The 14,231-nt window shown below is 40.3% G+C and overlaps 1 protein-coding gene across 1 annotated transcript in view; it reads right to left on the bottom strand.

Annotated features, from left to right (window-relative positions):
- ndrg2 (NDRG family member 2) overlaps positions 1-4,139 on the bottom strand; it is a 48,532-nt gene extending 44,393 nt beyond the window's left edge. The window contains exon 1 of the mRNA XM_085141024.1: positions 3,706-4,139. The gene's annotated coding sequence lies outside the window, so the exon portion shown is untranslated. The remainder of the gene's footprint in view (positions 1-3,705) is intronic.
- Between the last annotated feature and the right edge of the window lie 10,092 nt (positions 4,140-14,231).

Here is a 14,231-nt window from a genome sequence, read left to right as displayed (position 1 = left end):
ATCCGCTTCCGCCCTTCTCATTCTCCGTCACCGCCATGCTTTTTCCGTCATGTGCGTATAAAAACAAAGGTCTAACGCCTTCCATCTACAATAAACTTAAATAATAATAAACTAAAAACAGTAAACTAATAAAACATTGAGCATGTTTAAGCTGACTTCCCAGAAGGGCAAAAAGTCAAATTGTTATTGACAATCCATGTAAACCCCACAGAATAACTAATCTATAATGACGTCAAGTTGTTCAGTAGCCAGCAGGTTTGCTGGTGCAGGAACAATAGTCACCATGTGTAGTTTTTACAGTGGCGAGCATCCTGCAAGCTACAGAAGAGCAACACTGAGCAAAATAAAGTGTGTGCCACGCAGACTGTCACTGTTCACCACAGTTTAATGATGTCAACAAGTTTATCTCCTTGGATTACTTGTGTGTCCAGAACACAAATACTCTTGTACCATCAGATCAAAGGGCAGCCGTTCCAGCTGAAGGGTTTATTTTTGGCCCTGACAGATGTGTTTGACACAGCTTCCAAAAAAATAAATAAAAAAATAAATGTCTCCTGTGAAAAGTCAACAGCCCCGCTCATTCACAGTAACACCATCCTGCTGCTTAACTGAGCTGATCACGAGGCTGACATTTAACATAGTCTTAGAGAAATGTTACCAAATATATATAGAATATATAATGAGAATAGATGTTACTGGTGTCTCACAGTCACAGTGTCTGCAGCTCATCAGCTGTGGAACCTATATCAATATAAAAAGATGTACAGCGGAACAATTTGTTCTCATGTCCTCTATAAATAACCAGTGTTTTATAATGTTCTGACGCTGAACAGATTAGAGCACCAGAAACACTTTGAAGTCAATAAGCAAGTCTTCCAACACAGCACTCTGCTCTCAGACACACCAGCATGGATCTATAAGTCTATTCAACGTCAGACACATAAAGAAACATAATGAAACCATTTGAAGTAAGTAAGCTGCAGAATCAAAACAGCACTTCATTAGTGATGTTTTAGTGTTGATTTATTACCGGGTAGGTCAATGTTTAATGCTCCAGTCAGCTCACCACTCTCTCTCTCTCTCTCTCTCTCTATATATATATATATATATATATATATGTGTGTGTGTGTGTGTGTGCATATATATATATATATTTATATATATATATATATATATATATATATATATATATATATATATATATATATATGTGTGTGTGTGTATATATGTATATTCACATGCAGCTTGGACCCGCGCCTGTTTCATGAGCTTACAGTGTATGATTTGCAATTTAAATTTTAAGCCTAAACATGAATGACAAGTGCACAGCTGCTATATTTAGTGCAGTAAAAAGGCAGGAAATGCTTGTTTTATTCCTAGCACACTGAACTTCTAGAATATTATCAAAATACAAACACTGACTTGTTTTTTTAGCGTGTTACAGATGTTTAGATATCACAATCGTTCTGTATTTTAAAATCTCCTCCTTCAAATACAACTATTTCATGTTCAAAGCCCTGAAAGGAAGTGCCAGGATTTTGTTTTCTGCAGCTCTCTCAAATGTGTCAGTTCTGACTGTAGGTGAATGGTCAATATGGGAAATGCAAACAGTATGAAATTCCATCAAAGTACAGTTTAGAGCTGCTGAGGCAGAGTGTTATCTGGGCACGCACACTGTTCAGCTTTCCTCTGCTACACTTCTGATATATCATTTTGTGTCTGCCCTCCTCCACACCAGCACAACCCGATTGCTGTTGTTGTGGATGAGGCCGCTCAGAGTACTGACATGTGGCGTCATAACGCTTTTTATTAATAATGATAAAACTCTTCCACAAAATAATTAAAGACCCACAGAAAATAACAGATGAAATGCATTAAAGGGCTTGTTTTTAAAAAGACAAACACACATATACCACCCAACCCCCAAGAGGCATACACACACACACACACACACACACATATATATACACAAACACAAAGCATCAGCAGATAAGACCAAAACTCTGACATTTGGGTGAACTAACCGTTTAAAATACTCTAAAACAAAAAAAAGGAGGAAGTAACTTTTTTCAACTATGTCGTCACTGCAACGCTGATTGTCGTTATTGCCATCATTTCTCTTTTAGTTTTATTTGAATACACCGACACAAATTTGGACTTGGCTCCTGGTAACACCACACCCACCGGCAAAAGAGAAACAATACACTCCTGCCGTGTGGCCGTGTTTCTGGGCTATGTACATCTCCGCGCACCCCATACTTGCAGAGTCTGGGTGCGCTTGCGTAACGCTGCATGTCCACGTCTCACAGCCTGAACAGTTCTGGAACGAACGTTCACTTTTTCTTCCCCCAGAAGATGAGCCTGTCTGTGCGCGCGCGCGTTATCAGCAGGGGGCTCCACTTCACTCAAAGAGCAGCGAGGCCGCGAGTCTCCAAATGCGGTATGACTCACAGAATCTGCGCGCGAGCCTACTTGGGCGCGTGCGTGCGTTCGTGTAGCTCGCGGCAGAGTAAAGACAGAAAAGAACTGTCTTTGGAGCAGTGTGTAGACAGAACAGTGTGTGTGTGTGTGTGTGTGTGTGTGTGTGTGTGTGCGTGCGCGTTTGTGCGTGTCCTTGGTTTGGGCACGACACACTAAAGCAAAACATTTCCACTCGCGCTCGAAGATATTCCGTAAAAGGAATGCGAAACGCACATTTTCACTCAATTTCTTGTTTTACTCGCGCAATAACACGGCCCGTGAACACTCACAAGAGACACACCTCCATTTGACATTGACACATATTACACACCCTCTCCAAAGAACCACAACACCCTCCTCGCTCCCCTCTTATCAGCAGATTACTACTCCACAAAAGCCCCCCCCCCCCCCCCCCCCCGCCCCCCAAGTCCCCCTGTTCACACAGACAAGCCCAAAGCTTTCCATCTAAGAAAAAAAAAAGTATGAGCCCCGAAATTCCCACTGCTGCTGCCCAGTAAGGACACCTAACTGGAAAACACCACAAAGAAAGAGCCTTGAAAGAGCCTTTTTATTTGTGTCTACGCCTGCTGAAAGGCGTAGACACAAATAAAAAGGTGGGGGGCGGGGTAGGGGGGTATGTATATGAACATGTCAATAGTGGCCTTAATTCTGTGTACGGGAGATTTGAGCCGTGCCACTGAGCAGTCATGTCTGGTTCAGTCATGACCGACAGAGGAGGCTGGGAGAGAGGGGGGTGGCAACAAAGACCCGCTGGCTATGCCACATGTGCGTGTCAATAACGCGCACTGCACTCCCTCTGTCACGGGCTCACTCTCACCAAACTACAACTTAAAGCATACTGTTGGCGTTTATTAGCACTCCTCTTATTAAGTGAGCACATATCTGGCCCAGAGGCGTAACGTTTGTTGAGTTTTTGTTCGGTTGCTGTATTGTTGTTGAACGGTGCGGACTACATCCTCGCATCTCTGTGCATTTTTGGCACCGAGTTCACCAACACAAAACAATACCCCCGAATCCCACCACCCTTTTTCTCTTCTTCTTCTTCTTCGTTTTTTTTCTTTGTTTGTTTTTGTTTTTGTTGTTGCACTGCTGTTTAATGAACACTGACTAACCACAAAGGCTACTCCCAGACTTTCTCCAGGAGGACACAAAGAGATTTTCTTAAAATAATTAATTACGGCAATAACTCATTTATTAATATAGAAGAAAATAAACTAAACTCACCGTTTATTCAGCAAGTGGGGAATACAAAAAAATCTTCGAGCAAAATTGTGGGACGTAGAAAATATATTTGTATCTGTACGACAAGTCTCGCTCTCCGTAATTTTTTCCTCGCTCTCTTCCCAGCCTGTCCTTCCAAGCTTCCCGCTAATCTCCTGTTACTTCACTTTTCCTCCACCTCCTTTATTTTTCCACTGCGCCTTCCTTCTCTGTGTGTCCACCGGCGTTGGGGTTTTTTTTCTCCTTTTCTCCAGCAGGAGGAACATTCAGCACACGGGAGAGAAAAAATACTCAGCGGTCACTCAAAAGGCAAGATGGAGCCATTGAGGTTTTAGGGGTGTTTTTAAAGTCATCTGCCGGTAAGTCAACAGCGGGTCTCGGTGAAGTGGGTTGTTTTCATTCAGACAAAGGGTAATGTACAGAAAGATGGTGACAGCTACGGTGTGGATGTGATAAAAGCTGACGAGACGTCGAGAGAAAAAACAACGGGCTTCTATTTTCTGGCTCAGCCCTCTGCTTTGACGCCACAGTGGTACGGCCCACCCTCACCGGGCTTGTGGAATAGAGCCGAGCATTCCCGCCTGGGCTCAAGCCAGCAGGTAAATAAACACACCTGCCCACGCAGAGAAAAGAAAGATAAACTTAACGAAGACCAATAATGAGCCCCACTCCCCAACCAAAGACGGTCTGGTGGCATTTAGGGATGAGGTCAGGGAAGGAGGTTCTGGTCACTGTGTGTTTGTGCCCCGGAGTATGCCACACTCAAAGACTGGGCCATTTAAAAACATCCACGAAGCAGGGCTTTGACTTTTCACGAGTTTCCTTTGGTCAAAACAAAACTAACCACCAAAAATAGCTCAATTTTTAACAGCTAATTATTTGAAAAACTAATTTTCAAGCTACATTAATGGATACCTTCAGATTATAGTGGAGGACATGTCAAACTCATTTTATATAATGGGTCACATACACCTCACTTTGATCTTAAGTGGGCCAGACCTTGAAACTCCCCTTTCTGTAAAAGTTAACTACACATTAAATCCCTGATATCTCAATATAAGGAAGGAAAAAAAGCAATTTCAGCGATACGTGTCAGTTTTTCCAAATGATAAAAACATGCTGCTGTAGTTAATGAAATAAATCTTTCAGTATGACTCTTTGGGCTTAAATTGTAAGAAATGTGTGAAATTGCATCACCCAAATGGTGATATAATTATAAAGTTTATGTAATAATATTTATGCTGTCCTTCATATTTTCTAAAGCCATCCAGTGGGCCGGAATGGAGTCCTCATTGGGCCGAATCTGGCTCCCCGGGCGTTGCGTTTAACACCCCTATACAGAAATAACTCTGAAATCATACTCTTAACTGGTTTTATTGAATCTGCAAAGAAGTTAATCAAAATTAGCAGCATTTAAAGACCCAGAACTACAAACTTACACTACAAAATCAGTTTAATAGTTTAATCAGTGCAAAATCAAAATAGTAATAACAAATTACTTTTTAATTACAGTAATTTTAAAAATGCAGGTTTTACATGTAAGTGCCAGTGCATGGATGAGAGATCCAGCAAAGTGTAAGATCTTTAAATCACCCACTTTGCACAAATTATTGACAGTAATTTTGGTGAATTCTGTACTGATTCATAATAATAACAATAATAAAAATTATTAATAATTTAAAAAATTCAAGTAGAAAAATTAGATACCTTGCTCCATTTATTTGCCAACAACGTCCCAGTAGTGATAATAAGAGAGTGAAGCGTAGAGTAAAAACAACTCTGTGACAGGCCCCTGGGCACATTTTCTTTTTCTTTTTTATTCTGCATATCTAAATAATCCAATAATATTTTTGGCTGGCTTTTTATCAGCTTCATGAACAACAACCACAGTGTGAGGTTGGCAAATGTACAAATTTATATAGGTGTATGAATTCATGTGAACATCTTCAGACATATTACCACAAACCCAAAACAGATTTAATTGTCATGCTGAAGTAACGAAGAAAGCTGTAATGTCTAAAAGCACTGAACAAATGAGACAAGCTTATTAACCACAGATCCTCACAAACAAACCACTTATTTCTACAATTCCTCATTCAACAATCATTTTCAGTGGACCAGGTACATATATCACACGCACACTGTTCAGTATGAATGCATATTTTCAACAAACACAAACTACGGGCATATCAGAACTTCATCTTGCACTCAGTAAAGTCATTGACAGCACTGCTCAAATCCAAACTCCTGGCAATATACTCACAATACTCTCTTCTCTTCATCCATTTTTAAGCACTTGAGACTTTTAAACACATGCCATTGTGCCCATGAACTAATCTATAAGACACTTTGTGAAAAACTAATTGATGCATGCTCGATTTTCCAGGTAAAAAAAAAATCCTAGAAAGCTGATTCTGTTACTGTGGATGTTGCGTTGTCAGTGTGAGAAACATCTCCATCAGTTAGCCGAGACTGGACAAGTGATGAAACATTTCTCCCACTGTAAACGCGACGTCCAGATGAACAGAATCAGTTTCAATGGTCATCATCCACAAATGACAGAGAGCATGGTCAGGAAGTACAGCGTGCCTCTGCACCATCAAAGATTTTCAGAAAAGGTGCCGATTATAATCCGTGGAGTGTAAAATGACAGAGTAAATATTTGCATAGCTGGAATTCAGTTCTTGAGGAAACTGTATAACGTATGCTTTATAAATAAAAAGTTAGGCTTTGGTTTCACAAGGTAGAATTATGACGTAAACAAATTAGTGGAACTCATACCGTCGGCTCACTTTACCATAACACATTTAATATTTGTTTAATGTGGAAGAGCCCTCCTGACATTGATGTAGACCGGGCCTCTCCTCCTACCTTCTATCCTGTTGGATCTCATGTCTTTGATAATCGACATCTAGCCTATATAGGTCCAACAAATTGCAACTGGGGTGTGGATAGGTTGAAAAGTTTAGCATAGGTTATCAAAGCAGTTAGGAGTCCCACTTTGGCAAAAGCTTAAAAAAAATTTGCATGACTGCACTGAAAGTTAACTTGGTACTTAGACCCTGTTTGTTAACTTAAAGGCAGATTAACTGATTTGGGTATGTAGCTATGTGATGCAGTCTTTATATCCAGTCGGCAAACTAAAGTTGTATAGCGGTGTCTTGTTGACATGTAAATGTTTCTGTATATATACACATCTTTTAATGGCATTTAGCTACAATTTAGTCCAGTTGCATAGTTCTGTGTTCTGCGCTAGAACTCATAGTGGGCTCTTTCACTCACGGAAGGAAAAATAAATATGACACATGCAGTTCCAGCTAAAACTGTACTGTAAGCTACACCCAACTACTGAGAACCAGAGCGTCGCTCATCGGCTCTGTGGTTGTGTAAGTCAGGTTAGAGTTTCCCCAAGTGGGACACATACAAAGACTTATATTGCCACTCAATTACATTATTTCCCCCATGTGTTTTCCACAGCGACAGTCAAAGTGAATGACTGAACTATTCCGGTGGGATTTCATACGGAATGTGTGGTTCCATACTGTGGCCTTATTTTTCCACCTCTAAAATGTAAAGGAGTTCCTATAAATATTGTAGCTGTATGATTATTATCCTTCAAAGATAATTATCCTAACTAAATGGTGCTGCATGAGGGCATTTTTAGACAAGTTGTCTAAATGCTGCATGTTGTAGTATTATGATTTTTTTTCCCCAAATCCATTCAAACATCATGCTCTTTGGATAGATTTGGCATAAAACTTCATCAATATGTTCTGTGCTTCATAGTTGGCGGTTTAAAAATCTCTTGACAGCTCTAAATGCAACCCCTTACATAATGATCCTCCAGCCTGTGCTTCTGCCATGCTGTTGTAAGCCAGATATTTGTTCCACCAGAACACACTGACGCCCATTTAAACAAGTTACAGTGTCGCTGTGAATTCAGTCCAAGTCGGCAAATACAATACGAATGCCCTCATACTTCACTGGGTAAAGAAAATCTGACTCATTCTATCATATGTTCAAACTCTCTGTTACAGAAGACAGATCAGCTAACTAGAGTGAGCTGACACAGCATTTGCTCCATTTAAAACTGAGATGGAAAGAACTCAAGACACGCACTGTCGCAACTGCTACAATTGCCTCACTTATATATCCGTGGCCACTGCTTATCTTGACCCACCAGCTGTGCAGACAGGCTGGATTAAAGGGCTTTCAGGTGACATAACACACCCTGTGGTGGACTCACTAGAGGCCCAATGACGTCTGATAATATTTGTTGCTGCAAACATAACACGAATCAGTGTCCTCAGTTTTGGATAAAATGATTTTCTCTGCATACAAACAGTAAACTAAGAGTCTATGCAGCGTAAATCGTTATTGTCTGCGTGTGTGTCTTTTTTGTGCCCCTTCCAAGCTTCCAGAGTAGAGGGCTGCCCCTTGCTCTGCCTGATTCTGCTGCTGTACTCTTTATGTTAAATAGAGTCCTTTCTTCCCGCTGTTGCCAAGTGCTTGCAGGTCTTTGCTGCTGAAAGTGATTATTGAGGCCTTGAGGCAACTATTGAGGAGGCCAACTATTGTTACAATCTGGTACAAAAGATGACAACAAATAAAAGTGAACTTAAATTAATGAATTTAAATTAATGGATGTTCATGTTAGACTTTTAACAAAAAAAGTGTTTCTTTAACAACTCTATTCAACATTTCTAGATTTTTTTTCCAATTAAAAAAGTTTCTCAGTAGAAGAATAAGAATTAAAAAATAAACGCTCCAGTGGCTCAAACTCATGAGCTCATGCGTTGGAGTTCACAACTTATCACAACATGTTAATTAACCTCGTGTAGATATAACAGAATTCCTGAACTTATTATGCTGACAGAAAAGATTTATTTGTAAGAGTCCGACAAGTTAAGATCGTCATGCAACAAATGATAAAAGAACAACTTTTTTTTATTTATTCTAAACTTACTACAGTATTTATGGTACTCTTATCATGTCACTATGCTTACATACAGCACATTCCACTGAAAACTAATAGTAATAGTTCCAGGTCTATAGATTAGAGAAGCAGATTAGTTTGAGTGGGAGGCAGATGGATGATTTATACCTGCATGCAGATTTAGATTACATCATACATGTGCATAGCTATGTAAAACTTGGCTGGCTGGCTGGATGGATGGATGGATATTGAATTTGTTTTCCTATCTCAGCCAACTATTCGGCTGGTGTTGGATTGAATTGGACAGCCAGTATTAAACTGGTGCATGTTTTCTGTCTTCCAACTAAATGTATAGGAGTCAGCAGTCATTTCCAGATGTGTTTTTCAAAGCTGTTCCAGGTCAGCTTATTTGCACCACGGGCTGAAACAGCATGTGAGACGTTCTCTCCATCTTGTCCCAACCTCTGTGTGACCTGAAATGAACTCAAACTTTAAATCAGGCCAAATCTACTGTGTCTGCAATCACTAAAGCACAGCAGGAGCCAGTGATTGAGCAGCCTCGCTCCACCAAACAATAGTGAGTCACTGAGGTCATGGCAGGTTGATTGACCCATGAAAAATTTCTCCTTCTCGGCATCTATTACATATACCGGTCCTGAGGATAAAATACGTGTGTGTATGTGTGTGGTCTGTGGGGATTTCTGGCACCCTTGGAGCCAGTCAACACTGTAACAAACAGATACCTTCTAGTGTAAACATGTCATTGCGGGGAACTTTGTTTTTGTACTACTGACAGTAAAAAGGCTAGTGAGAGGACTGAATTATTCCAGTGTACAGTAACTCTCTACATTAAAAAAAAGTTTGACGCACAGCGTGATACACGACACAGAGAGAACAGCCAGCCTGGAACTAGTTTTGCTTGTTTTCTGATAAAACACTGACTGCTGAGCTACAAGGACACGCCAGCAGCTACATGTTGAGCACAATCTGACACTGCATGCAGTATTGCATTCAAAAACATTTAAAATTAAGGATAATTTAATTTAACAATTAATTCTGAATTGTGAGTGGATTTCAGGCAATTTGAAAAATAGGTTATTTCTCATTTGAACTGTTGATGAAGCAGAAGGCACAGGCTTCCATTATAATCATGTTCACCCAGAGCTCCAATTAAATATTTGCCTGTGTGGTCTTATTCACTCTAGTGCTTTTAAAATAATGAGATTTGAGCTTTATCATGATTAAAATGCAGCCACAGTAGGTCTGGGTAGCCGGTCATGGGCAGGAAAGTATTTGTCACATGTTTGAGCATCAACACAAATCTAGCTGTGGTTGGGTCCGAGATTTTTTACACTTCCAGCAACTCGTTTGCCACTCAGCCGGTTCAGTCGTGTTCCCAAATTCTGTTTTTAGAAGTATTCTGGTTCATGTCACACCAGCCAGTCTACACTTGGAGTTTACAGCCAGGTGTAAACGTAATCTGTCCAGTGTGACCAAACACTGAAGAGGAAAAAAAAAAGTCCTGGAATTCAAGAAAGGTCCGTGACTATTGGTGTTAACTGAAGCACAAGGCCAAGTACTATTAGCTTACCAGTGGAAAAAAACACAGCCCGTGTAGCTGCGTCAGTGCAGTTGGGCCTGTTTTTGATAAGTCATGTGGCAAACTACTTTCCAAATTAAAGCCAGATGAAATTTAAGATACTGAGAATGCACTTTAATTCCTGATGTACATACAAAGGCATGTGAACTGCATAACAGCCTGGTGTAGTGTATAGTAAATAGAGTGCCACAGCAACTTTAATTCAATCAGGACCATTATAGTCAAAAGAAGATTGATGTTTCCATCTGCAGTAATTTATATTTGGCAGTTCTGGGTACAGCAAACCATCAAGGGCACATACAAAGAATACAAAAGGTCTAGAAATCAGACGTCACTGTCCTTGCATGCACTCCTGCACAGAATAATAAAGACTTTAGGGAAGACAGACGTGATGAAGTCAGAAATACCATGAAATGAGGTGTAGGGTTGCAAAGCAGCTTGCAGAGACACGGTAACTGTCTGCTAAAGCAGAAAGAGAACCCTGTTTAGGTTTTGCAGATGTGACCAATAACTATATGACATCAACATGCCTACTGTTTGGATGCGTGACAATAATGGTGACAATATAAGATCAGTTGAATAAGATCCTAGAGACACAGACCTAGAGACTAGTCTGCAACCATCTTTTAAGCACTGGTGATGAGGGGAGAATAAAGTATGGTTGCTGGAGGTTGCTGGCAGTTGTTGGGAAATTTGTTACAATAGCCCCAGCCTCACAGGTTTAGAGACCCCTCGCAACCACCTGTTGCTAAGGAAAACATTTATAACTCCAACTGGTTGGCAAAAACCTACATGCAATTGTTAGCATAAGTGTTTGAATTAAAATTATGGACTATTTTTGTCTTCAAAGCTAAAATTGTGCCTTTTGAAATAGCTGGCTGCTGCACTGTCAAGACTTTTTGAAGTTTTACTACAGTTGGGCTAGTAGTTAGCGGGCCAGCAACCTCCAGGAAGCTGATGTGGCCTCCCACCTAATCAATTTCAACATCCACTGTCCTTTTAGCTGGAGTTTAGCCCCCTCCAGAAATAGAATTATGGAATTATATCGGATTCTTTTTTTCCCCCCTAACATCTAATCTATTGACTGTGGCATCCCTGCTTTCAGAGCCTTTTTTTCACAGTGACTAATAAAGATATGTGGGTATTCTGTGGGTGTATATGCATGTGTGGGTATTCTGCCTTCTTTGAACTACAGCTGTTGCAATGATGATAATTATGATCGCAATGTTTCTCTTCTCCTCCTGAGATGGATGTTAAATTATAGATGGATGTGCTGTAGGTGCTTCCAAGTGATCATCAAAGAGAAAATATACCAGGAACTGAAGCATTTTCAAATATGGCCAGTGTTGGGAAGGTTACTTTTAAAATGTATTCCATTACAGAATACAGAATACATGCCCCAAAATGTATTCTGTAACGTGTTCCGTTACGTTACTCAATGAGAGTAACGTATTCTGAATACTTTGGATTACTTAATATATTATCATGCTTTTTACAACTACATGAATGTACTATTGCTGTGATTTATTACTGTTACTGAAGGTCCGCGGCTCCGAACCGTAGTAAAGGGACCTCTGGCTAATACGGTGGGTTCTGTGTCGGGCTCGTAGCCAAAAACTAGCTTTACTTTGTTGTCTGGGTCAACTTTGCTAGCAGAGACAGAGAGAGGCGTTGAAAGGCTGCTCCAACAGAACTTATTGTTTTTGGAGGAAAACACGAACACGGTGTACAGTCGAGTCTTAATAGCTTACTTACAACTGGGCTCATCAGGCACTCTTCTTGGCTGCAGTGGTTATTATTATATTTACATGCTTCCAGCTCCCGTTTCTGCTGGATGAAAGCTCGTACTTTTCCTTTTTCTCCCTCCCTCGCTCACAGACACATAACGTGTATGGCAGTCCATTCTCCCTGCAGCACGGACTACACTGCCTATGATGCTACATTCTTTAGAGCTATACCTGTAGCATTCTGCCTATTAGCTTAGCACAACAACAACAAAAAGGCCTCTCTCACCCAGGAAACACGCAGAGAGAGAGTCACCCTGTAACCATGGCAACCGTACCCATATGGAAAAGATATATATAAATCTTATAAAGTTTGTATCTGTCTTGTGTGAAACTTGTATGAAAAGCATACAAGAGTAAAAACAGATATAAGATCTATTGAAAAATTATATAATGAAACTTGTATGTTTTGGATACTTACTAAAACAATATATGAAAATAATGAGAAAGTGGCCACTTTCATGAGTAAATCATGTAAGCCTTATATGATTTACTCATGAAAGTGGCCACTTTCATGAGTTAAGTCATATAAGTTTTTACTATTTCTTTTCCATATGGGTAACGCTGCCACCTGGAACAACAGAAAGTAGCTGTCAAACAAAAGCCAAACAGTCCTGACCCGCCACAATATGAAACAGGGAAGTACCGCCGTGTAATCTGATATTAATAAATTTATTTCAACAAAGTAACTGTATTCTTAATACCACCTTTTTAAATGGTAACTGTAACGGAATACAGTTACTCATATTTTGTATTTTAAATACTTAACGGCGGTACATGTATTCCGTTACTCCCCAACACTGAATATGGCGCTGTACTACTTGATGTGTATTTGAATAAGAATACTCTTCGTTAATGTAGTGGCTCGTGTTGAAATTACTGCTGTATTCACATCAAGGTATGTGTCATTATTCCTGAAATGTAACATTTCTTCACATAATCGCTGCCAGTTTAAAATGAATGAGCTCGTCAGCAGCAATCAGCAACTCCCTCAGCCTGACGCTCGCCTTCATTACCATCATCACTTTTTCTGCATACTCTCGTCCACTGCTCTGTGTCCTTCCAGGTTAACAATTACAAACTCAAAGAAGATTAACTGACAGATTGGTCTCATTGCGTTTACTTTTTAAAAATGTTTTCAGTGTATCAGCAACATTGAGGCCTTTGATCCCTTTGAATTGACTTACAAAAAAACAGCTGATCAAACATCTGCATCGTTCCTTGTTAGTCCCACATTTTAACTGGCTATGGGCCTTTTGGCTCTCCTGTGGGGTATGCTAACCCAGAATTGGAGATTTAAACTTTCATCTCCTCCATTTCAGCTACTCTACAGCAGCTTCGTTTTCCTTTTGTTCTTCCTCTACCATTGTTTTGTGGGAAAAAATGATTCTTTGTGAATAAAGTTACTTTGATCAGTGTCTCTTCCACTCTGAGATTTCAAGTACAACTACAAAATGTGCTGCAGCTTCAGTTGGTGGTCCTCATCGGCTCCTTTTAATCACTGCAATTGACCTTGTGACCCTGTCTTCTCCCTGTGCACACTCACACACATTTTCCCATATAGCCTCATAAATACATCCTCCCCTATTTTACCCTCCAAGGTCAGCCTCCTGCTGACTGCAGTCTCCCTGGTTAATGCTGATGGAAGGAGAAGAAAATAACAATGGACAAAAAATTGTCATTGTTAATGACCCTGGACCAGCCAGGCCTTTTTTTTTTATTATGCCTTTCATATGCCTTGAACAATGCAACATTTTCCACAGAAAAAAACACTTTTGCATTAGACAGAGAGCATTTAAAAAAAAAAAAAATAGTTTTCATGTTTTTGCACTTAGTCTTAACACTTGTTCCTGTTATTTGTTGCCCAATTATAGACTGTACATGTAAGATGGACACAACTAATGCAACATTTCCCATTAGGATCTGAAGTTGTGTTATGACCATAAGTCCATTCATACTGACTTGTTTCACAACCAGTGGAGTCGCCCACTGCTGGCCATTAGAAAGAATGCAGGTTTAACACACCTTCACAGTAGGTTCACTCTCCGACCCCAAAGATGCATCCATCTATTGTGTACATAATCAAAAAAGTGATACTGTCATGGTCCGTGGCTCTGTATCTGAGGAGTGTGTGGGATGCCCCGGTGGCCACACCCCCGGGCTGGGCCATCACCATCACACCTGCATCCCATTCCAGGCAATTGCCAGG

The sequence above is a fragment of the Neolamprologus multifasciatus genome, chromosome 3 (genome assembly GCF_963576455.1).
Source record: "Neolamprologus multifasciatus chromosome 3, fNeoMul1.2, whole genome shotgun sequence".
Classification (NCBI taxonomy): Eukaryota; Metazoa; Chordata; class Actinopteri; order Cichliformes; family Cichlidae; genus Neolamprologus; species Neolamprologus multifasciatus.
Note: the sequence above shows the minus strand (reverse complement) of the source record. Positions and strands in the feature narration are given on the sequence as shown.